General features: G+C 44.3%; 2 long non-coding RNA genes across 2 annotated transcripts; both read left to right on the top strand.

Moving 5' to 3' along the window:
• Positions 1–5115: 5115 nt before the first annotated feature.
• On the top strand, positions 5116–7992 carry LOC127333782 (uncharacterized). Its single transcript, XR_007871516.2, has 3 exons — positions 5116–5807; positions 5891–6001; positions 6457–7992. It is a non-coding gene; the product is annotated as an uncharacterized lncRNA (long non-coding RNA).
• Positions 7993–9145: 1153 nt separating this feature from the next.
• Positions 9146–12021, top strand: LOC139829994 (uncharacterized). The gene is made up of 4 exons (XR_011751805.1): positions 9146–9836; positions 9920–10030; positions 10486–10571; positions 11786–12021. It is a non-coding gene; the product is annotated as an uncharacterized lncRNA (long non-coding RNA).
• The last annotated feature ends 12429 nt before the right edge of the window (positions 12022–24450 follow it).

Genomic DNA, 24450 nt, shown 5'->3' on the forward strand with positions numbered 1-24450 from the left:
AATATTTTGAAGCCTCTGATGAGGGGAACGTTGGTGAAAGTGGATGAGGTGGGGAGAACAATCTGGTGCAACTTCGAGTATGAATATTTGCCTGATTTTTGTTTTGTATGTGGACTCCTTGGACACGTTGAGAAGGAGTGTGACATCAAACTGAAGAAGGGAGAAGAGGCTCAGTATGGTAAATGGATGAAGTGGATACCGCAGCGGCGAAACAATTCGGCTAATGTGAGGTTTTGGTCTGACAGAGGGGAAAGGAAAAACTATAGTTTGGCTTACGGTGGGAACAAATATGGAAGTGATGGCCCCTCTTGGCGAAAACCTGATAACAACATCAATAACTCGACAATAAGTACAGGGGAAAATGAGAGAGATGGTACCAGCCGGTCAAAGCTTACACATGTTGGAGAAAAGGAGAGTGACAAAAATGAAATGGGAGGTAAACAAACAAGTGGTAATCAACTAGCACTTGTTGACGAGGGGACTGAAGAAGAGGAGGGGATAGAGGGAACAGAGAGGAATGACGTGTCTGCTGAACAGAAGGGAAACAATGCAATGCTAGTTGATGGAGAATATGAGAAGGTGGTTGAAAATGCAGAGAAGGAAGGTTTTGGGAAGGAAAGTAGCCATGAGGATGGAAATAAAGGTGAAGTGGTTAGTGGTGAAGGTACTATTGAGGCGGGAAAGAAAAAAGAACGCAAATATAGAAAGATTGTGAGAGAGGGACGGGGTGTGGAAGGGGATAAGGTACATGTGGGGGAAAAAAAGAAGAGATCGGATGAAATGGATGTTGATGTAATGTTACTGAAAGGTTCAAAGAATGTGAAGGACGGAAGTGGTAAAGAAGTTTTGGTTTTTGCAAATATAAATGACGCGGGGCTGTCGGAACAGCCCTGCAATGCCCAATGATACTTGAAGGATGGAATGGCCGGGGATTGGGGAATGGCCCGGCTATTCGTGGTCTTCTGGATGTCCGGAAGAAGGATGACCCTGATGTACTGTTTTTATCTGAGACAAAGATGGTAAAAGAAAAGTTGGAATGGCTTAGGTGGAAGCTGGAAATGCCTAATATGATTGTTAAGAATAGTGAGGGACAAAGTGGTGGCCTTGCAATGTTTTGGAAAAATGAAGTTGATGTGCGACAAATTGGTTTTGCTTCAAAGAATCATATTGATGTGGAGATTACAGAGAAGGATGGTTTTAAATGGAGGGTTACGGGAATCTACGGAGAACCGAAGGTGGATGAGAGAAATAAAACATGGACATTAATTAGAACACTAAAGCAACAAAGTGACAGACCGTGGCTGTGCATTGGTGATTTTAATGAGATTCTCTTCCAATGGGAAAAGGAGGGAGGTGCACCAAAACCGCAAGTGCAAATGGATAATTTCAAAAAAGTTCTGGAAGACTGTGAGCTTGATGATCTTGGTTTTATGGGGGACGCTTTTACATGGAGGAACCATAGTCACTCTGCGGATCGGTATGTGAAGGAGCGTCTTGATAGAGCGGTGGCTACCCAAGCGTGGAAAGATAGATTCCCGGCGTTCAGAGTTAACAATGGTGATCCTCGACATTCAGATCACCGACCGGTTATTGTTAACACTCATGGGTCGGTAGTATGTAAGAGAAGCCCGGCTAGGGGTTCTTATCCACGGTTTGAAGCCAGGTGGTTGGAGGAGGAGGACTGTGAGACTATTGTGAAAAATGCATGGGAGAGAGAAGTGAACGTGAGGGGAAAGGGAGTGAATGGTGCGGTGAATGGGGTGCTTGGAGAGCTCACGGATTGGAGCAAAAATGTGCTAGGGGACTTGGAAAAGCGTATTGGGAGATTGAAGCGGGAGTTGGAGAGGTGGCGAAGAAAACAAATTGGTGATGAGCAAGTTAGGAAAGAGGAGATTCTGCGGTATAAATTGTCAAAGTTAGAAGAACAAAAGGAGATGTACTGGAAGCAGCGGGCACATGTGCACTGGATGCGTGGAGGTGATCGAAATACAAAGTACTTCCACTCGGTGGCGTCGGAGAGGAAAAAGATAAATAAAATTAAGAGGCTAAAGAAGGAGGATGGCGGTGTGGTGGAGGAGGAGGAGGCCATGAAAGAGGTGGTAACTAACTATTTTACAAACCTTTTTTCCTCTTCTACAGGTAACCGTGTGGAGGAGCTCTTGAATTACGTTGATTCAAGGGTGACTACACCAATGAATGAAGCACTTTGTAAGGAGTTCAAGTCAGATGAAGTAGTGGAGGCCTTAAACAGTATTGGAGACCTCAAAGCTCCGGGGCTAGATGGGATGCACTCAATTTTTTACAAAAAGTTTTGGGAAGTGGTGGGAGAGAAAGTCACTGAAGAAGTACTTGATGTTCTGAATGGAGGGCCGATGCCTGAGGACTGGAATGACACATGTGTTGTGTTGATACCGAAGAAGAATAGTCCGGAGAGCATGAAGGATCTACGGCCAATAAGCCTTTGCAATGTGGTATATAAGTTGATATCCAAGGTACTAGCAAACAGATTGAAACAAATACTTCCTCATATTATTTCTCCAAACCAAAGTGCTTTTGTACCGGGGAGATTAATCACAGACAATATTTTACTTGCTTATGAATGCACAAATTTTATGAAGACCAAGAAGAGAGGCAAAGAAGGGTATGCCGCAATTAATTTGGATATGAGTAAGGCCTATGATAGAGTGGAGTGGTCGTTCATTGAGAAGATGATGAGGAAATTGGGTTTTGCGCAAGGATGGATTGAGAGGATTATGTTGTGTATTTCTACAGTAAAATATCAAGTGAGGGTGAATGGCGATCTCACTGATGTAATCACACCACAAAGAGGACTTAGACAGGGGGATCCATTATCCCCTTATTTGTTTCTTATTTGCGCTGAGGGGTTTTCAGCTTTGCTCAATGGTGCCGAGATGAGTGGGGAGTTAGAGGGTATTCGTATTTGCAATAATGCTCCGAGTTTCAACCACCTTTTGTTTGCGGATGACTCACTGGTACTTGTCAAAGCTAATCGTGAGAGTGCCAAGTCTCTGCAAAAAGTGCTACAACTATATGAAGTGTGTTCGGGTAAAGTTGTAAATTATGATAAATCCTCTGTCATGTTCAGCCCCAATACAAGTGATGTTTGTCGGCAGCAGGTACTTGCAGAACTAAATATTAGGGTAGAAGCCCGAACAGAAAAGTACCTAGGGTTGCCAGTTTATGTGGATAGATCACGGACAAAAACCTTTGCTTATTTGAAGGATAAGGTATGGAAAAGAATACAAGGATGGAAGGAGAGGATGCTATCAAAAGTGGGGAAGGATATTTTGATCAAAGCGTGTGCTCAAGCAATCCCAACTTATGCTATGTCATGTTTTGACCTTACCAAGACACTTTGTGAACAGATGAGCTCGATGATTTGTAGGTTCTGGTGGGCACAACAGGATAATGAAAGTAAAACACATTGGCTGAGTTGGGAGATGATGACAAAGTCAAAGAAGGAAGGAGGTCTCGGATTTAGAGATTTATATGGGTTCAATCTAGCAATGTTAGCTAGACAAGCATGGAGGATGCTAACAAATCCTGAGTCTTTGTGTGCTAAAGTGCTAAAGGCGAAGTATTTTCCAAACTGTTCTATTTTGGAAGCCTCGTCAAGTCCAGGTATTTCATATACATGGAGAAGCATTTTGAAGGGAGTAAGTTTGTTGAAGGAAGGAATTGTATGGCGTGTAGGAGATGGTACAAACATTAATATTTGGACAGATCCATGGTTGGCACGTGATGATGCGAGATTTCCCATTACACCGAGAGGTCAATGTGTACTGACCAAGGTAAATGAGCTGTTTAATCCAATCACAGGAGTTTGGGATGAAGATTTGGTCAGGCAAACGTTTTGGGAGATTGATGTGGAAGCCATCCTTGCTACTCCTGTTCAAGAAGATTTTGAGGATTTTGTGGCATGGCAATTGGATAAGAAAGGAATGTTTTCAGTGAAATCTGCTTATAAAATTTATGTAAATATTCGGGATGGACCAGAAGCGACCTCCTCCAACAGTGCTACAGAAGGTTTCCAATGGTCTAAAATTTGGAAAATCCCATGTGTCCCAAAGATCCAACAATTTATATGGCGACTTGCACATAACAGTCTCCCGGTCAAACGCAACATTGAGAGAAGAGGTATGGAGTGTGATACACTATGTGTTTGCTGTGGGAGATTGGATGAGGATGGGGCACACATTTTTCTGAAATGTAAGCAGGTTAGAGAGCTATGGTCACGGTTGGAGCTAGAGGAGTTACGTGATCAATTGTGCACTTTGCCGGATGCAATAGCAGTGGTACAAAAGCTCCTGGAGGAAACACCTGATAAATTAGTACAAATCTGTTGTGTATTGTGGCGATGGTGGACAGGTAGAAACAAATTGAATGCAGAGAAGAAAAATCTGTCAGTGAACGAAATTTGGCGTCAGGCGCAGTACTGGACTGGCGAATGCAGGTTGTATTGCAAAAAGAAGACAGGCGAGTATGGTGAGGATCGGAGGCTGAATACCTGGATGGCGCCGACAGAGGATTGCATAAAGTTTAATATTGATGGTGCATTCAAGGAGCATACAAGACAGGGGGGCTGGGGCTTCGTAGCCAGAGATCATATGGGAGATGTGCTCGGGTCAGGAGCTGGACGAATTTCACATGCAGGTTCTGCTGTGCAGACTGAAGCAATAGCTTGTATGGAAGCTATCCAGGCTGCCTCTGCCTGGGGGATGGGAAGGATTCATATTGAATCAGATTGTACCAATCTAGTCAGTGCACTGAAGGGATTCGAGTACGACTTGGCGCGAGAAGGAGTGTTGTTTCGGGAGATCCGTTCCTTTGCATCGTTGAACTTTATCTCTTTTGAAATTTCATACTGTCCTAGAATGTGTAATAAAGTAGGCCACGAATTAGCTGCTTTTGGAGCTAATCAGACCATATCTAGGCTTCGATGGGTTGAGTCAGTACCAGATGTTGTAACTGAGTTGGTGGCCAGTGAGTTAGCTGAGCCAGTTTAATGGAATATATATGTTCCAGTTCAAAAAAAAAAAAAAAAAAAGGCGTGACCCCTTTTTCCCATGGCCGTGCGTGGTCCTCCCTCCCCTCACCTGCTCCCTCACACGCCTCCTCCGTCTCTCTGCTTTATCTGGCAGGCTGCAGCCTCACGCAAACCCCATCTCCACTCACCTCTCCGTTCCCTTTCCCCTTCTCCACGAAACGAGAAGAGGAGAAACCCCCTCAGTACCGCCTCCTCCTCGCCGTCAATCCGCCTCTACCGGCCACCCCTCTTCAATCTGAGACCACTGAAAGATGCGCCTCATCGTCCTCGTCATCCCCCTGCAAGGAATCGTCCCCGAGCGCTGTGAATCGCCGCCACGGTCGCCGTTTCTTCTCCAACCCCGGCGCTGTTTTCCGTCGAATTCGTCGTCGTTCGTCCTCCTCCGGTCAAATGAACCCTACCATCGGCTTCCTGGTGATGTTCTCGATCTCCCTGACCACTCGCTCGTCCCCGTCCCCCTCTGTTTCATCTCTGTACCTTGGTGACCGTCGTCGTCCTCTACAGGTCATCCTCGTGGGCCGTTCTCCGGTGGTGCCCCGACCTCACCTTCACCCGCCTCAGATCCTCCACGTCGCGGCGCATCTACGACGCCCTCTGCCTCGTCCCGCCTCAGCCTCCCTCGACAAACCCGGGCTCGACTTGATCTCAGCCATGGCGTATGTGTCTCAGACCTCGGCCTAATTCTGGTCAAAAGGGTCGCGCGTCTACTTCTAATCATAACCCAACGACCAGCTTTGTGGTAATCCCCTGCTTCCTAACCCATCAGATCCTAGGTTCAAATCACCACTCTGGCGATTTAAGCCTATTTTTGTTCTGGACCAGATCCGGCGCTGTTGATGGGCCAAGCCAAGATCCGCCGGCGCAGCACATCACCCACGCGGCCTGAAGCTATCCGTCGCCGACACATACCAGATCCAGCCCAGGACACGGCAGGTCCATCCCCTGCCCGTTTCCTTTTCTTTTTGCAAAACTTGTAAAATTAATATCTTTTAAACTATAACTCGAAATAAAAAGTGCTCTATATGAAAATTGATCAGAAAAACATAAGGAACTTGAATATGCCATCTATATGCCTGTTTGCATCTTGCATCATGTCGCGCGTTGATAGTTCGTGCATACCACCTAACATATATGCGGAGTATTTCGGACACCGACTATGGTTCTCCCCGCTTCGTTTAACTTTGATGTAGCGCACCCTTGCCATGCTAATCCACCCTTAAATTTGCCGGTAGAAGTGCAACTCCAACCTTAATTGTTTGTCCGGGGTTCCGACTCCGATTAATATGGATAAGTTGCACCGCATCATCCTTGCCATGTCACGCATACCATCTTGAGCATGCCGACTCTTAATCCGTAGTAGTAAGACTTGCATGCGTTGTGTGTTCCAGCATTTGCTTCTTCCCGGATAGGATCACGAAGTGGTGATGTGAGATACGACGAGTTCTCCAACAAGTGCTTCTGCAGCTTTTCACGGGCGAGCCCACCCCTTCACCTATTTTACTTTTACATGCTCTTTTGATCTATTGCTATCCTTATGTTGCGATTCTGTTGTGTCACGTGCCCTATCCACCTGTTACCTATATGTCCGAGATACACCTCCTCGCCCTACCTATTGTTTGTTGTTTGCCAGCTTTGCGAGTCGTAGGCGAGTTTAGGGTCTTGTTGATATCTCGAGATGTTCGGGATATCTTGTTGGGAGGTTATCACATGCTATATCTTTTGTTGGAGATAATCACACTTTACTTTATTGATAACAACTAAAATTGTAAGCAGAGGCATCTGTGAGCCCCTTTGCGAAAGCATCGGAACTTTGACTCGCTAATGTCCCCTAGGACCCGAGTTCTTGTTATCTGTTCCGAGATTGAGCGCTCTACCCGTACGTGGGGGAGTGGGACCCCCATCACCCACTACCTTTCCTCGAGTCTGTTTATTGGGAGCCACAACCTTGGTTTTATTTGCTCATATGCACGATGCACGATTTACTTCTGTTGCCTTCGGGTGTTTATATTCTGTTCTGTACTCATAACGCGGAACGATTAGCGAAAGCAGGTTGTTCACACTTAGCATAGCCGTTGTCGCAAACCTCTGGGTCCGTATCGGAGTACGGACGGACTTCGTCACGGGTAGCTTAGTTGGGTGGCTCCCATTAAACTTTCTCTTGCATTGGGAACGGTCTTGATGTGAGACTCCACCTGTAGTAAGTGGGTTCGAGCATGCGTATGGTTACATTTGGGCAACCCCTGCAGGGTGTACATCTTATCGATAAGCCGTGTCCGCGGTTATAGACGACTTGGAATTGTATAGCTTGATCATAGAACAACTTACACCTTATATCCTGTTGCTAATAATTTGCTAATAAAACTTTTTCCAAAAAGTGTGTGTGTGCCTTTGACAGTACCTCTTTGCGAAGGGGGATCGCATCGGCTGTGTTATGTTTGCAGAGTATAGAACTGTTACCTTGTGCGCTCTCTTATCTTCTCTAAGTAAACGGATATTGTAGCGTGTCTCTATTGGATAGTAGCTTTGCTGCCGCTAAACTCCACATATAGCCGGGTGAAGTTTATACCGCCCACCAGCGAGCATAGCTGGTCTTGTCTCGCAAGTACGTTCCAATGGTACTTACCCTCGCCTTCCTTTCTTTTTGTCTCCTCCCCCTTCTGTCGGCAACCGATGGCCCGACTTTGACAGGTACGAGATGACGACGTTAGCAAGGTTACCCTTCCGGCTTGGCCTGGGCAGGGTTATGGACGCCAATGGTTATCTTCAGGACTCTTAGTCCAATTTGTATCTTGTCCGTACTCGGACGTATTTGAACTTCTGTATGATTTGGATCTTTGTATTGTATATTTGTATCTTGACTCGTTGGAGTCGTTGTTGTAATATATGTATCTTGTGGGCTCTATTGTAATCCTGTTGTAATGTTACCGCTCGTGTTAATTCCTCTGGCATCGCGTGTGTGATTCTTCGCGCACGTCGTGTCGGAGGGCGTCTCTGAATCGATATCATGCGGATTTTGGCGGGACTGCTGGAATCCTCATGGTACCGGTTCCGGGGCGTCACAAGTTGGTATCAGAGCTCAGGTTTGACGGTACCCCACTAGTCCAGCCTGTAGGATAACCTTGCCAATGGTCGTTGAGTTTAGAGCGTCCAAACTATTTTCGAAAATTCGTTGGATAGATCTGAATAGCTCTGTTTTTCTCCTTATCTATATTCTTCTCCTCTTACCTTTGCGAGTTTTGAGTCTTCTCTCTTATCTGCTTCTCTAAGTCTTAGGTTCCGACATGGGTTGGACGATCTTTGCCTTTATCCTAATAGGTCCGACCTTCGGAGGATCCCGACGGAAGCGCATCATCAACATCGGAACAACGACTTCTTGTTAGTGGTGTCGACCGATCTACATGGAGCCACAACTCTTGTTAGTGGTGTCGAGGAGTTCAACACGTCGCCTGAAGATCCGATAGTTCACCACTCTCCCCCGTACCATGGCGTGGGATCTCGGGACGCGATCCCTTGTTAGTGGTGTCGATTGTAACGGCCCCGGGTAGCATCCCTATTAGAATTGTTTGTTGTTTTTATTTTGTGCATCATCATGCATCATGCATCATATCATCCATGGTTTCACAAAATAAAATAAGAACTATTTTATAAACCCTAACATATTTTGTTTCGCTCTTGTATGGTTTATTTAATAAACCTCTCCTTGTCTTTTTCATTCAACAAACCCTAACACCAAAACTATCTAACTTTCAAAATAAAGCGGTGCTATTCTGGTATGATTTCAATTTGGTTTTCAAAACAGTTTGAAAAATAAAAGAAAAGGATTTTCGAAATAAAAACAGAAAACCCTAACCCATCTAACCAGGCCTCTCTCTCCACCGGCCCATCCCTCTCCCTTTTCCCTCTTCCCACCGGAGGCCCAGCTCTCGCTCTCTTTACCCGGCCCACTTCCTTCTCTCCAGCTCTGGCCCGTACCGGTTCGGAGACGAGACCGAGTCTCCCTTCCTCGTCGTTTTCCACCTGCACGCAGAAGGCGTGACCCCTTTTTCCCATGGCCGTGCGTGGTCCTCCCTCCCCTCACCTGCTCCCTCACACGCCTCCTCCATCTCTCTACTTTATCTGGCAGGCTGCAGCCTCACGCAAACCCCATCTCCACTCACCTCTCCGTTCCCTTTCCCCTTCTCCACGAAACGAGAAGAGGAGAAACCCCCTCAGTACCGCCTCCTCCTCGACGTCAATCCGCCTCTACCGGCCACCCCTCTTCAATCTGAGACCACCGAAAGATGCGCCTCATCGTCCTCGTCATCCCCCTGCAAGGAATCGTCCCCGAGCGCTGTGAATCGCCGCCACGGTCGCCGTTTCTTCTCCATCCCCGGCGCTGTTTTCCGTCGAATTCGTCGTCGTTCGTCCTCCTCCGGTCAAACGAACCCTACCATCGGCTTCCTGGTGATGTTCTCGATCTCCCTGACCACTCGCTCGTCCCCGTCCCCCTCTGTTTCATCTCTGTACCTTGGTGACCGTCGTCGTCCTCTACAGGTCATCCTCGTGGGCCGTTCTCCGGTGGTGCCCCGACCTCACCTTCACCCGCCTCAGATCCTCCACGTCGCGGCGCATCTACGACGCCCTCTGCCTCGTCCCGCCTCAGCCTCCCTCGACAAACCCGGGCTCGACTTGATCTCAGCCATGGCGTATGTGTCTCAGACCTCGGCCTAATTCTGGTCAAAAGGGCCGCGCGTCTACTTCTAATCATAACCCAACGACCAGCTTAGTGGTAATCCCCTGCTTCCTAACCCATCAGATCCTAGGTTCAAATCACCACTCTGGCGATTTAAGCCTATTTTTGTTCTGGACCAGATCCGGCGCTGTTGATGGGCCAAGCCAAGATCCGCCGGCGCAGCACATCACCCACGCGGCCTGAAGCTATCCGTCGCCGACACATACCAGATCCAGCCCAGGACACGGCAGGTCCATCCCCTGCCCGTTTCCTTTTCTTTTTGCAAAACTTGTAAAATTAATATCTTTTAAACTATAACTCGAAATAAAAAGTGCTCTATATGAAAATTGATCAGAAAAACATAAGGAACATGAATATGCCATCTATATGCCTGTTTGCATCTTGCATCATGTCGCGCGTTGATAGTTCGTGCAAACCACCTAACATATATGCGGAGTATTTCGGACACCGACTATGGTTCTCCCCGCTTCGTTTAACTTTGATGTAGCGCACCCTTGCCATGCTAATCCACCCTTAAATTTGCCGGTAGAAGTGCAACTCCAACCTTAATTGTTTGTCCGGGGTTCCGACTCCGATTAATATGGATAAGTTGCACCGCATCATCCTTGCCATGTCATGCATACCATCTTGAGCATGCCGACTCTTAATCCGTAGTAGTAAGACTTGCATGCGTTGTGTGTTCCAGCATTTGCTTCTTCCCGGATAGGATCACGAAGTGGTGATGTGAGATACGACGAGTTCTCCGACAAGTGCTTCTGCAGCTTTTCACAGGCGACCCCACCCCTTCACCTATTTTACTTTTACATGCTCTTTTGATCTATTGCTATCCTTATGTTGCGATTCTGTTGTGTCACGTGTCCTATCCACCTGTTACCTATATGTCCGAGATACACCTCCTCGCCCTACCTATTGTTTGTTGTTTGCCAGCTTTGCGAGTCGTAGGCGAGTTTAGGGTCTTGTTGATATCTCGAGATGTTCGGGATATCTTGTTGGGAGGTTATCACATGCTATATCTTTTGTTGGAGATAATCACACTTTATTTTATTGTTAACAACTAAAATTGTAAGCAGGGGCATCTGTGAGCCCCTTTGCGAAAGCATCGGAACTTTGACTCGCTAATGTCCCCTAGGACCCGAGTTCTTGTTATCTGTTCCGAGATTGAGCACTCTACCCGTACGTGGGGGAGTGGGACCCCCATCACCCACTACCTTTCCTCGAGTCTGTTTATTGGGAGCCACAACCTTGGTTTTATTTGCTCATATGCACGATGCACGATTTACTTCTGTTGCCTTCGGGTGTTTATATTCTGTTCTGTACTCATAACGCGGAACGATTAGCGAAAGCAGGTTGTTCACACTTAGCATAGCCGTTGTCGCAAACCTCTGGGTCCGTATCGGAGTACGGCCGGACTTCGTCACGGGTAGCTTAGTTGGGTGGCTCCCATTAAACTTTCTCTTGCATTGGGAACGGTCTTGATGTGAGACTCCACCTGTAGTAAGTGGGTTCGAGCATGCGTATGGTTACATTTGGGCAACCCCTGCAGGGTGTACATCTTATCGATAAGCCGTGTCCGCGGTTATGGACGACTTGGAATTGTATAGCTTGATCATAGAACAACTTACACCTTATATCCCGTTGCTAATAATTTGCTAATAAAACTTTTTCCAAAAAGTGTGTGTGTGCCTTTGACAGTACCTCTTTGCGAAGGGGGATCGCATCGGCTGTGTTATGTTTGCAGAGTATAGAACTGTTACCTTGTGCGCTCTCTTATCTTCTCTAAGTAGACGGATGTTGTAGCGTGTCTCTATTGGATAGTAGCTTTGCTGCCGCTAAACTCCACATATAGCCGGGTGAAGTTTATACCGCCCACCAGCGAGCATAGCTGGTCTTGTCTCGCAAGTACGTGCCAATGGTACTTACCCTCGCCTTCCTTTCTTTTTGTGTCCTCCCCCTTCTGTCGGCAACCGATGGCCCGACTTTGACAGGTACGAGATGACGACGTTAGCAAGGTTACCCTTCCGGCTTGGCCTGGGCAGGGTTATGGACGCCAATGGTTATCTTCAGGACTCTTAGTCCAATTTGTATCTTGTCCGTACTCGGACGTATTTGAACTTCTGTATGATTTGGATCTTTGTATTGTATATTTGTATCTTGACTCGTTGGAGTCGTTGTTGTAATATATGTATCTTGTGGGCTCTATTGTAATCCTGTTGTAATGTTACCGCTCGTGTTAATTCCTCTGGCATCACGTGTGTGATTCTTCACGCACGTCATGTCGGAGGGCGTCTCTGAATCGATATCATGCGGATTTTGGCGGGACCGCTGGAATCCTCATGGTACCGGTTCCGGGGCGTCACAATTCACCACCGATTGTTGGGCGTAAGGCTGCAGTTTGAGAAGCACTTTCTCACCTGTTGCAAACTGACGCTCTACCCTGTTTCTGTTAGCATAAGATTTCATACGCTGTTGAGCTCGGACTAGTTGTGCACGCAGAAGTTCATTCTGAGCCTGTTATTCTAGAGCTATATCATGAGCTGCTGAGTCACTAGCGACAGAGAGATTGGGCATTGCGCCAAAATTGGGCTCAATCTTGTACAAGGCTTTGAAGGGAGAGCATCCGAGGGTAGTGTGGTAGCTCGAATTATACCAGAACTCGGCCATTGGAATCCAACGACACCAGCGTTTTGGATTATCTTGCACTGCACAACGAAGGTACTGCTCAAGACATTGATTAACCCGTTCACTCTGACCGTCGGTCTGAGGGTGGTAAGCAGTGCTGTAATGCAACAGGGTGCCCATAGCTTTGAATAGTTCCTTCCAAAAATGACTGGTGAATATCTTGTCCCGGTCTGAAATTATTGTTAGTGGAACACCATGAAGTCTAACAATTTGATCCACAAACAATTTGGCTACTGACACAGCCGTATAAGGATGGTGAAGAGGCAAGAAATGGGCATATTTGGTCAAGCGGTCAACCACCACCAAAATGGAATTTGCTCCTTCGGAACTAGGCAACCCTTCTATGAAATCCAAAGTAATCTCATGCCAAGGCAAAGTCGGAGGAGGCAAAGGTTGAAGTAGACCCGCTAGCTTAGTGTGCAAGGATTTAGCTTGTTGACAGATCTGGCATTGTTTAACAAAATTTTCAACTACCATCTTGAGCCATGGCCAGTAGTATAATTGCTTGATACGCTGATAAGTGGCTTGGATCCTTGAATGTCCACCCACTGCACTGTCATGCAAGGAAGAAATCAATTTATTTTGCAGAGCAAGATTTTCTCCAATATATAATCTGCCTTGATGCTTGATTAATCCTCGCTCCAGGTAAAAGCCTTTGTCATTGGGAGATTTGATAGCCAAAGACTGCAACAATTCTGTAGCTTGTTTATCAGTGGTATAAGTGTGCAGCACCTCCTGAAGCCATTCTGGTTGGCAACTAGAAACAAGAGCAGTTGCAAGGAGGTGACCAACTCTGGAAAGGGAATCAGCAGCACCATTTTCTATCCCTTTCTTGTATTTGAACTCAAATTGTAGGCCCACCAGCTTGGACATAGCTTTCTTTTGTAATTCTGTAGATAGCTGTTGATCAGCCAGATTGCATAAACTCTTGTGGTCTGTAAGAATTATAAATGGTCCTCTCTGCAAATATTGTCTCCATTTGTCGATGGCCATGATGACAGCCAAGAATTCCTTCTCGTAAATGGATAATTTTCTGTTGAGAATGCCTAAAGCTTTGCTCATGTATGCAATAGGGTGTCCCCTCTGTGTTAACACTGCTCCCACACCCGAATCACACGCATCTGTCTCCACTGAGAATGGCAAGTTGAAATCCGGCAGAGCTAACACTGGAGTGTGTGCCATGGCTTTCTTTAACTGAAGAAAAGCAACTGTAGCTTCCTCTGTCCAGCTAAACCCCTTTTTGGCTAGCAATTGTGTCAGAGGTTTAGTGATGATACCATAATTTTGCACAAATTTCCTATAATACCCCGTGAGGCCTAAAAATCCTCTTAACTCAGTGATAGTTGTAGGGATTGGCCATTGTTCCATTACGGAAGTCTTCTCCGGATCAGTTGCTACCCCCTGGTCTGAAATTATGTGTCCCAAATATTGTATACTTGTCTGACCAAAACTGCATTTAGATAACTTGGCATAGAACTGAGCACCTCTAAGTTTATCCAAGACAAGTTGGAGATGTTGCAAATGCTTTTCCCAGCTATCACTGTATACCAAAATGTCATCTAAGAAAACAATGACGAATTTGCGCAAGAATGGGGCAAACACCGAGTTCATTATACACTGAAATGTGGCTGGGGCGTTTGTTAGACCAAACGGCATCACCCTGAACTGGAAATGGCCGTGATGCGTCTTAAATGCAGTTTTCTCTTCATCTTCAGGTCTCATCCGTATCTGATGATACCCAGCCCTCAAGTCCAGCTTGGAAAAATATTTTGTACCAGCTAACTCGTCCAGAAGCTCATCAACAATAGGTAGTGGAAACTTATTTTTGATTGTCAGTTCATTCAACCGCCTATAATCGACACAAAAACGCCAGGACCCATCCTTCTTCTTCACCAGCAAAACCGGAGATGCAAAGGGACTCATGCTCTGAGTGATTATTCCAGCTGCCAGCATCTCCTGCACCTGCCTTTCTATTTCATCTTTTTGTAAGGGAGAATAGCGATACGGCCTGTTGTTGGTTGGTGTAGCTCCATGCTCCAAAGTGATGGCATGGTCAAGCTGGCGCCGGGGTGGTAGTGTGTTAGGATCACTGAAAACATCCTCATATGCATTCAACACTTGTTGCAAATCAGGAGCTGTATTAACCGACATTAATTCCTCCCTAGCAGGAATGTGATCAAGAATAGCCATAGCCCAGACATCATTACCTGCCAGCCATTTCTGTAACTGAATTGAGGATACTTCAGGCAGTGTACTCTGTTGTTGCAACTTCATACCTTGTAACTGAATTTGTTTACCCTGGTGGAGAAATTCCATGGATTTCAGATTCCAATCAACTGTCATTTTACCACAGCTCTTAAGCCAGTCCATGCCTAACACAGCGTCATAAGCGCATAAATCCAGGATACGCATATCAGTAATAAAAGTGTTACCCTGTGTCCACCATTGCAAACCAGCCACATGAGAATCTGATGTCATGAGGTGTCCATTGGCTATCTTCACCGGAACTGCTGCTATTGGTTAAATGGAACAACCAGCCCGTTCAGCAAAAGCCCTAGTGACGAAAGTGTGGGTGCTTCCCGAGTCAATCAGCAGAACCATGACTTGATTGCCTACCAATGCTCGCAATCTCATTGTTTCCCCAGTATCAGTGCCGGTCGCTGCGTTCAAGGATAACTGACAACAACTTGTTGGAACAGAAGTTTCTTCCAGCAACTCCAAGGCAACTACTGCATCATCGGAAAGAACCTCCCCAAATTCGCCCACTTCAATTGTGAGAAGTTGGCCAGTACGTTTACACTGATGCTCCTTCGAGTATTTGTCGCCACACTTGAAACATAAGTTGTTTGCACGCCTGAAATCGCGCAATTGCCTTTCTCTGTTAAAATCATCATTGCCTTGCTTCCGTGGCCACTCTGCTCGTGCCGCCTGTGGTGCTGGTGCTACTGCTATTATGCCAGTAGGATATTTTGTCGGAGCAGATGGTCGAGCACGAGGACGATGATGTTCTGTCTCTTCCTCCTGAATCCTGGCTAGTGAAGCAGCTCTTGTGATGCTTGTAGGCCCTTGTAATCTCACTGCTAAACGAATATCCTCTCGCAGCCCAAACACAAATTGAGAAACAAACCATCTGGTGCTCAAGGATGCATCAATAGAAATCAGATGGTACATGCATTCTTCGAAGGCAAGGCGATATTCCGCAACTGAGCCTGTCTGTTTCAGTTGCAGCAATTTAGTCATCTACCCATCAAACTCATCCTGCCCAAACTCCTCCACCACCGCTTGCATAAACTCATCCCAGTTCAACAAACGATGTGTGCGCTTGTACGCCTGAAACCATAATGCAGCATGGCCCTCCAGATGCAGGGTCGCCGAACTCACCCAATGGTGCTCCGGTACTCGTTACATGGCAAAGTAAGTAAGGCAGAGATCGACCCAGAGCAAAGGCTTATCACCTGAGAAACGCGGAAAATCATGACGTCGAGGACGAACGACATAATCCTCATGTGCTGTGGTCTTGGTTGTCTCTTCACCCTCCTTAGGCGAAGATGGTGCAGTGTGGAAACCGGGAGCTGACGTTGGCTGCGCAAGGATAGGTGCGCCAGTGTTGGTCATGCGCGCGTGCGAGGCCCCCTTGTTCGCTGCGATGATCTCCACCCTTGTTGCTGGAGCAGGCTTGTCCAACTCAACGAAACGGCGCTTGACGGCATCCAAATCCTCACCAAAATCACCCACCTGCTGGCGCAGGCCACGAACCTCCTCCGTGACCCCCTTCATGTCAGCGTCCATGGCGGTGAACCGGCTGAGTACATCCGTCATCGTCTTCTGAAGCTCCTCCATCCGGTTCAGAACCAAATTAGTCTGAGCCGATGGTTGTGCGGGCCCAGCCGGCGCTGTCGCGGCTCTCCTCTGAATCCGACCGAACCCCGATCAGGATTTTGCGCAGCGTTGCCGGAACAACACCGCACCTTTCACGGTGGAATTACCAGTCAGATCTCGAGATTGTGGAGCGCGAGCGGAGCGGAGCGTTAGCTCTGATACCAGATTGTGATGTCCCGGTGGTTAGGGATAGGACTACACAAGATCTAGATCGATACAAGGGAGAATCGGAGCGGATCGGGATGAGAATCAGCAAGGGGTGAGATGAGGACGAAGGGGGTGAGAGAGAGAGCTCGGAACATTTCTTTTCCATTCGATGCCTTGTTCGGTACAACAACCTGGTCCTTATAACGATGGACACGTACACAACATGTGGTTCACTCAATATCTGCCTGACTAATGGGTCTATCCTCACTCTCCTGGTCCAGTTCCGTCGGCTCTGGCGACTCGATGTCCACCTCGCTAGTAGCAGGTGTGACACAACGGGCCCTAAATTGTGATGTTGATCTGTTATACGGAGTATTATTGATATACTTCGATTTTATATGCAATGTTTCTAAATAGCTCCAATCGATAGCTTCAGCTCTTCAATTCATGGTCAATGTTTTAATCAGAAAAACTGCAAATGCCGCGAGTTCAGACATACTCAGCACGGCTACGGCTAGGTCTGATCATGTATTGATTAGATTGATTAGGTCTGATCATCTCTGTGTGTCTCGTAAAGGCGGTGTGGCTCATAAAGACGAAATATTCATTCAGTGGGAGGCGACGTTTCTGTCGATAGCGAGATGCCTGGTTTGATTTCGTCAATTTTAAGATCTAATCCGCCGGCTCAGTCTTCTGAAGGTGCTCATAGGGATAGAGTGTGCGTATGTGCGTTTATAGAGGTGAGTGTATGCGCGTGTATATGAGCGTCTATTTCTAAGTTGATTAGGAAAAATAATTGATTAGATCGGTTTGTCTATTTCTAAGTTGCTTGTATTCTGTAAGTCACTTTTTCGTTATTTAGATTCCCATCTGACCGTCGTTGAATTTCTTTTAGTTCTCTATATGCATGACCCACTAGAGGGCTGATATCTTACATGCGCTTATGTTTTTTTCTTTTTGGAAACAGTCATATAATAGTTACATCGTCAATTAAGAAAGCAGCAATAAAAGCCGGCGGTTCATGTACCCAAACAGTAGGAAATGATTCCCTCTCCCTCGCTAAACAATCTGCAACTCCATTACCTTCCCTATTACAAAAACTAAACTCACACTTAGAAAACTTAGAAGCTTGCACGTAAATGTTCTAAAATAGAGCTGTTGCAGCCGTCAACGAGGAGCAGCCTGGTTGAAGCGTTTCGATGACCTGCATGCAATCAGATTGGATGATAATGCGAGCACATCCAAGTTCGTTTGCAAGGGCCAAATCTCTGCTAACAGCCTTTGCTTCAAGAGTATGTGCATCAATAGCATATTGGATTGGATGGTTGCATGCTGCAATAAATCTCATCATCTCGAATCACAGCTCCAATTCCTCCTCTAAAAGTTCCTGGACTGAAACTTGCATCTACATTAATTAGAACAAAGTTCTCATTTGGTTTGATCCAAGAGCTCTTCCTTTTTCACTAAAGATTTCCTCGGCACCCTTATATTATTTTCAGTTATAACTCGGATAGACATGCCAGCAACAATAACAGGTGGTACCTTCTCATCATGCATCCCCTGCCTTCTCATCCACCAAATATACCACGCCGTTGTTAGGATTAATTCTTTAACATCTCCAATATTATTACTTACCAAGAGTTCCTCTAAGACCGCACTTCGAGCTATGTCTATATGTAAAGCATTTGGATAGTTGATAGAAACTCCAATTCAGTCCAGAATTCTATCACATGTTTTCGCATTCGAAGAGAACGTGTTTTATGTCTTCACAATGGATTGCACACCGTGGACATTGACTTGAAATAGGGACATGTCTGTTAGCTAGGACACCATAACATGGAAGAATTCCATGTGAACTTTTCCAAGCAAATATTTAAATTTTTACTATGACCGAGCTATTCCATAATGAGTTCCAAACTCCATTAAGGGGCTTGTAAATTTTTCTCCTTTTCTCCAAACTGATGCTTCCATTCTGTATAATGATCTAACTGAAAAAAAAGAGAATTCTTATAATGTCTCCATGCACCGAAGTCCTCCATACCGTGTGGTGATATAGGTATTGATAGAATTCTATTTGCATCAATCGTAAAGATAATCCCTCTCACTAGCTCCTCATCCCATATTCCTGTTATTGGTCTAATCAATTCCTCCACTTTGGTGTACACAATTGTTCCTCTTGGCGTTAAAATCTTCCCATGTGCGCTATTAGGTATCCATGGATCTTCCCATATATCAATTTGGGATCCATCTACCACTCGCCAAATACATCCTCTATTAGAACACTGAATCCCGGCTAGGATACTCTGCCATGTAAAAGATGCTCCACTCTTCAACTTGGCTTTCAAAAATTTACTATCAGGATAGTATTTTGCTCGTAAAACCCTTGCATAAAGGGAATCAGGTTCACATAACAGCCTCCACACTTGTTTTGCTAGCATAGCTAAGTTAAAATAGTGTGGATCACGAAAACCAAGTCCACCCTATTATTTGGGATCCACACTTCCACCATGTAAATAAATGTGTCTTCTTCTCATCGGAATCATCACTCCACCGGAATTGCGAGATAGCATCCGTGATTCTTTTACATATGTTTTTCGGAATGTTGAATACAGACGTCGCAAAAACTGACATTGCTTGTGCCACTGCTTTCAGAAGAACCTCCATTACTACCATGGACAAGGTTTTGTTCTTCCATCCATTTATTATTTTAAGGATCGTTTCGACCAGATACTTGAAGCAGTCACTCGGTCTTCCCCCACAATGGATGGTAATCCCAAGTACTTATTTAAAATTGCCTCTTATCTCCACTTGTGTATTAGGACTAAAAAACACACTATTTGGCCACACTTACCAACTGTCCGATGACACACAATAGGAGTTCAGAATGTCACGAAGGCACTTGGTGTTAGCTTCATCTGCTCTCATCAAAATTATAGAATCATCTACAAAAAGAAGATGCGAGACTAATGGGGTGATGAGTGCATTTTTAGCATGTTGTTTGCATCGTTATTTTATCTAGATATCATGAGTAGTGGTAAGATATTTGTATTTCACCGCGCTACCACGCCCTTTTATGTTTGTCTACATAGGATCTCAAAATAATAAGTCGATGACTAAATATCAATGAAAACTGTCATTTCTGGCATTTTGACGTGATAGAAATTATTTTTGCACTTAATTATGCACCTGGGCGAAAGGACAATGCGAGGACAGCTTCCAGAAGGTTTAACGGGCATCGGTACGGGCAAGGCTCGCCCGTACCACCCTCCAGCAGCACCGCCTCATCAAATACTTTCACCTCCCGCAGAAGGATCAAAGATCAGACGCACACAGCTCCACGAAACCAAAAAAACACCATCCTAGAGCAGATCTCAAGAAGAAAGTTTGGAGAAGACAAGATCCGGGCTGCTACGTGGATCCTTGGAGGACAAGTCATCATTCCCTTCATCATCATCAACCGTTGCACCATCAGCATCATCATCCTCCAACCATAGTTGTAATCTTGATTTCTATTGTGGATATGTATTCGAATTCATTCCATTCCTTTAATCTCTTCCATAAGATTATGATGATGTTCTTCATTGTCTCCATGTGTGAGTAGTCCTATTAGTTCTTGGGGAGATGGAGAAACCCTAGCATGAATATGAGATGAATCTAAAATGACCTATGGTTTTAATTATTAAGGTGTGTTAGTTTTCTCCCTTGATATTACGTGTTGTGCACCATGTAATATATGCCTTATGGTCTTGAGAGGAAACTACTCTTTGAAGTGTGGTAAAGTGAACGGCAGGAAGTGACATTACTGTATCGGCGCTTTAACACATGAATAAGGGCGATAAGAGGGATTCACAAAGCTCATATCGATAACCACGGGGTAAACCCCCTAATAGCAATAGTCAATATGTGGCTTGCAGAAGACAGGATGATGTTGTTATTTAGAGATGCGATGACCGATGATTTTCTAGACGCATCTTATTATGGATCTCTCCCACATACAACTTACTTAATATCATACTTTATCTTAATTAACATGAATCCTAGTGCTAGAGGTGGATCCAATAATCCCTGAGAACACTTTGTCCTATTAAGTTTCAACCCATTTCTTATAACGTTTTTACTGCTTTATTTACTTTATTTGCAACCATTTACAACACTTCCTTTAAATATTTTGAGAATAAAAAAGAATTATTAAGTAATCTTTAGTAGAAAGTAGAAAGGGGTCCTAACCAGTAGCTCCTCGTGGTTCGATACTCTTATTTTGAAACTAGCTACAATTGATCTGTGTTCTTGCAGTTATCACGGGCATCATGAAATGCCTTGACTCCTGAAAGTGTTCCCTCTTCTGCCGCATGTGATGACAAACTAGAGAGGCCCTCAGAACAAATCAAGAAAAGGTAAGGCATAGAGGATAGAGGATCCCCTTGCCGCAGCCCCCTCGTTGGGGTACACTTATCAGTTTCATGTGACTTGAAAAAAACCTTGTAACGGACGGACGCGACACACTCCATCATCAAATTGATCCATCTAGTATCAAAGCCCATCTTCATCATCATCTCCTTCGGAAATTTTCACTCAACTCTATCGTACGCTTTGTGCATATCTAATTTGACTGCGCTTATCGTTTTTACTTGAGCCTAATTGGGCTGACTTGGTGCTTTAGACTACAAAATGACCGAACAAATCTATAATATCTATAAAGTTGATCCCCACTATGTGCATTTAATGTTTGCAAGCTGCCTCCATAATGAGCCACATCACCTAAAATAATTGGTGCCATTTGATCAAATTTGGACGCACTAGATTTTCTACAAGATCATGGTCCAGACCACCTTTTATTAGCTTGCCGTGCGCAGCTGATCGAAACCAAACGACGACAGGACCTTTCCCCCCCCCCCCCCCCCCCCCCAACACTATCACAACATTGACGACCCACTTCCACTTCTTTGTTTTCAACCCAGCTTCAACCACCGGTTTTATCACATATCGATCAAGTCCGTTCCTCTCCTCCCAGATCTCTCCTCCACCATTTATCTCCTTCATATAATCATATTCTCCTCTTGCCACTACCGGCATGTCATTTGGGTCACGCGTCAAATTTCCAACATGCTCTCAGCTACGAGTAGATTGGGATTGCCTTAAGCTGTCCTTGCTTGCAGGTGTAGCTATGTGTTTGAACATACATGGAGTGCCCGCCGGCCGGCCGGCCGCCAGGTCTAACTTAGCATCAAAACCATTGGACATAAATTAGTCAAACGCCGCGTTGATGCATAGATGGTCTGATCGATATCTCAGGTCCGTACCTTCATGCACAAAGTTGATATACTCCAATTTTGCGTGTTTCCCTTTCTCCAAAGATTTTGCTGACTTAGGATGATTTCTTTCAAAAGATGTTTGAGGATTTGATCCAAACATTTTATTACGCAATGTGTAAATATAGTTTCAAGTGGTCAATTCTTTTTTGCGCAATAGGGATTTTGGGTGGTATGGATGACCGCTATGATCTATTGCGACCGTACATGCTTAAGAAGCTGAGTGCCAGACCATATGCAAGATTTTTTTGGGCAAACTTCATGATGGAGGCTACTCTTGCTTGCAGGTAAATAATCATTATATTATGCAATTTTCTTTACATAACTACCGTGATTTATCTTGATATTCAAATCAAGTTTGCGTTAAGTAATCACAATATTATGCAATTTTCTTTACATAAGTACCGTGATTTGTCATGATATTCAAATCAACAGTTTCATCATTTCTGTCATTAAAGCATGCATCATAACTTATATTCACACATATTCAGATATATATGTAGGCGTTCATTGCATAATAAAACTACTCACCTTTCGTATTTCTACGATACTCCTTGCAGTTAATTAAACTTTGCTTCGTAATAGGCATTGGCTGTGTGAGTGTTGGTATGCTCTGAGGAACTTTGACTCTTCATCTACGGAAATTTGAACAAAAATTGCTCATCACCAATAGTGATTGCATATCTAACTTTATATTTCTGTTCATCGGTGTTGTTAGAAATCTTTTGGTCTGTCAAATTCCTACTTTCTAATATGTTTGCAATTGTCTTAATTTACAGGATTCTAACCTAATGCTCAAAGAAATGTAAGATTCTACATTATCCACCTTAGTCATTTTATTACTTTGATCTATATTGTACTCATATATCGTTATACAATTTTTTCTTAACATTGCAAGTCTTTATTGTATAATACAGATGTGTTTCCATCAATCTTACATATTTTAATCTCGCAAAATATATTTTATTAAATGCTTATCATTTAGCTTATCATTAGATTACCTAAAACAATAAAAATTTGTAATATCATTCGCTAAATGCCTCTACGTGTTTCCGCAGCAACGCGCGGGGAATCACCTAGTATAACATAAAAAGCGAACAAACTAAATTAATAGAAATAACTTTTACTTTGTATTTGAAATAAAGAGACATAATTTATCATAACTTGATTACAATCATAATGCAAAACTGCAGAACTTGCACTTTTCTCCATGTGACAATTCTAAATCAAAGGCAATGCAACCTTTTGTCCAAAAAAAATTATAGGCGGTTTTGATTTGGTGAGAATTAGACAAAACATAACATCGCCGCATGCACAATCATCTCTTGAAAATTGACTGGAGACTAGCAATTTACTACAAACTAGCTAAGTACACGTGCATTGCAACAAAATAACGAGAAAAATACGAACCTTTTACATGATCAAATTATATACATTTCTTGTACATGCGTACCTCGCATGACACGCAAGTGGGTTATGACTATATGTTATGGTAAAATCAAGCATGCTTGCCCTTTTTCATTTGTTATGCCCGTGTACAGTTTAAGTTTTCCTCCTGCTCGTGAGGCGTCGCAGTAAAATACTCCTACCTACATACAACATAGTGAATTGCAGGTTCTAGAATTCAGCTTGTGCTTGTCAACTCATTGGAGATTTCCAAGCTCTATAATGATAGTTTTCTAATATATAACAATAGATTGTTTCAAAAAAAGTGAACGATAGTATAATTGTGTGCATTTAAAACTATGTATCAGTTGGCTCTTGGTTAAATTAGCTTGAAATTTTATAAGTTGGTTCAATACATAGAAGGTGTATTATAAATTTATAACTCTCGTATATATTACTGGATTTAGTCTGTGAGACTATTTTCCTCGATTCTTTATGTTAACAATAGCATATGTGAATTTATTCAGATTTTTTGCAGCTGGTTTGCATTTTCTATAAAGGTTCGGCTTGAAATAAGAACAAAAGTCGTATCTTTTTATTCAGTTTTAGTTGCCCAAACCAGGCCAGCCTTCTCTCCTTTTCTTTTCTTTTTTCTTTTCCTTTCATCCTCAATGAATGGTCGTTACACTTTTTTGACAACGTTATTATGTAGTGGGGTCACATACTAGCTAGTTGTACAATGCGGTGCCGTGGCTCTCCTACACACAGTGCATGCATGCTAAATCATGACATCATCATTATCTCTCAATTCATAAAATTAAAATATATCTTGCTGATAGGGTAAAGGTGGCCGATCTTTCGATGAGACGTGGATAATTCGATTTGTTTGTGGAGTTCGTCCTTGACGATCCGACTACACGTGCAAAATTCGTGCGCCAATGCAATCGTTAGGACAATCTCCGGGACTTACTGATCTTGCGGATGCACGATCAGCCTGATCAGCGAGGGTCTTAATTCCTACCTGAAATCGAGAACAAGTAAGAACTAATGATGCAATAAGAATATTACGGATATAGATGAAACATTTATTGTATCAAGATGGGATTCCGAATAGTCGGTCTTGTTCTGGGCGTTGGCCTCAAAAGAAGTACACGAGAGTTGCAGCAATGGCTAACTTTTAGTCTAATCAAAATCCGAGTCTAAACGTGACGGCTACGAGGGTATTTAAAGGAGGAAAAGGTGGGGTTTCG

The sequence above is a fragment of the Lolium perenne genome, chromosome 2 (genome assembly GCF_019359855.2).
Source record: "Lolium perenne isolate Kyuss_39 chromosome 2, Kyuss_2.0, whole genome shotgun sequence".
In the NCBI taxonomy this organism is placed as follows: Eukaryota; Viridiplantae; Streptophyta; class Magnoliopsida; order Poales; family Poaceae; genus Lolium; species Lolium perenne.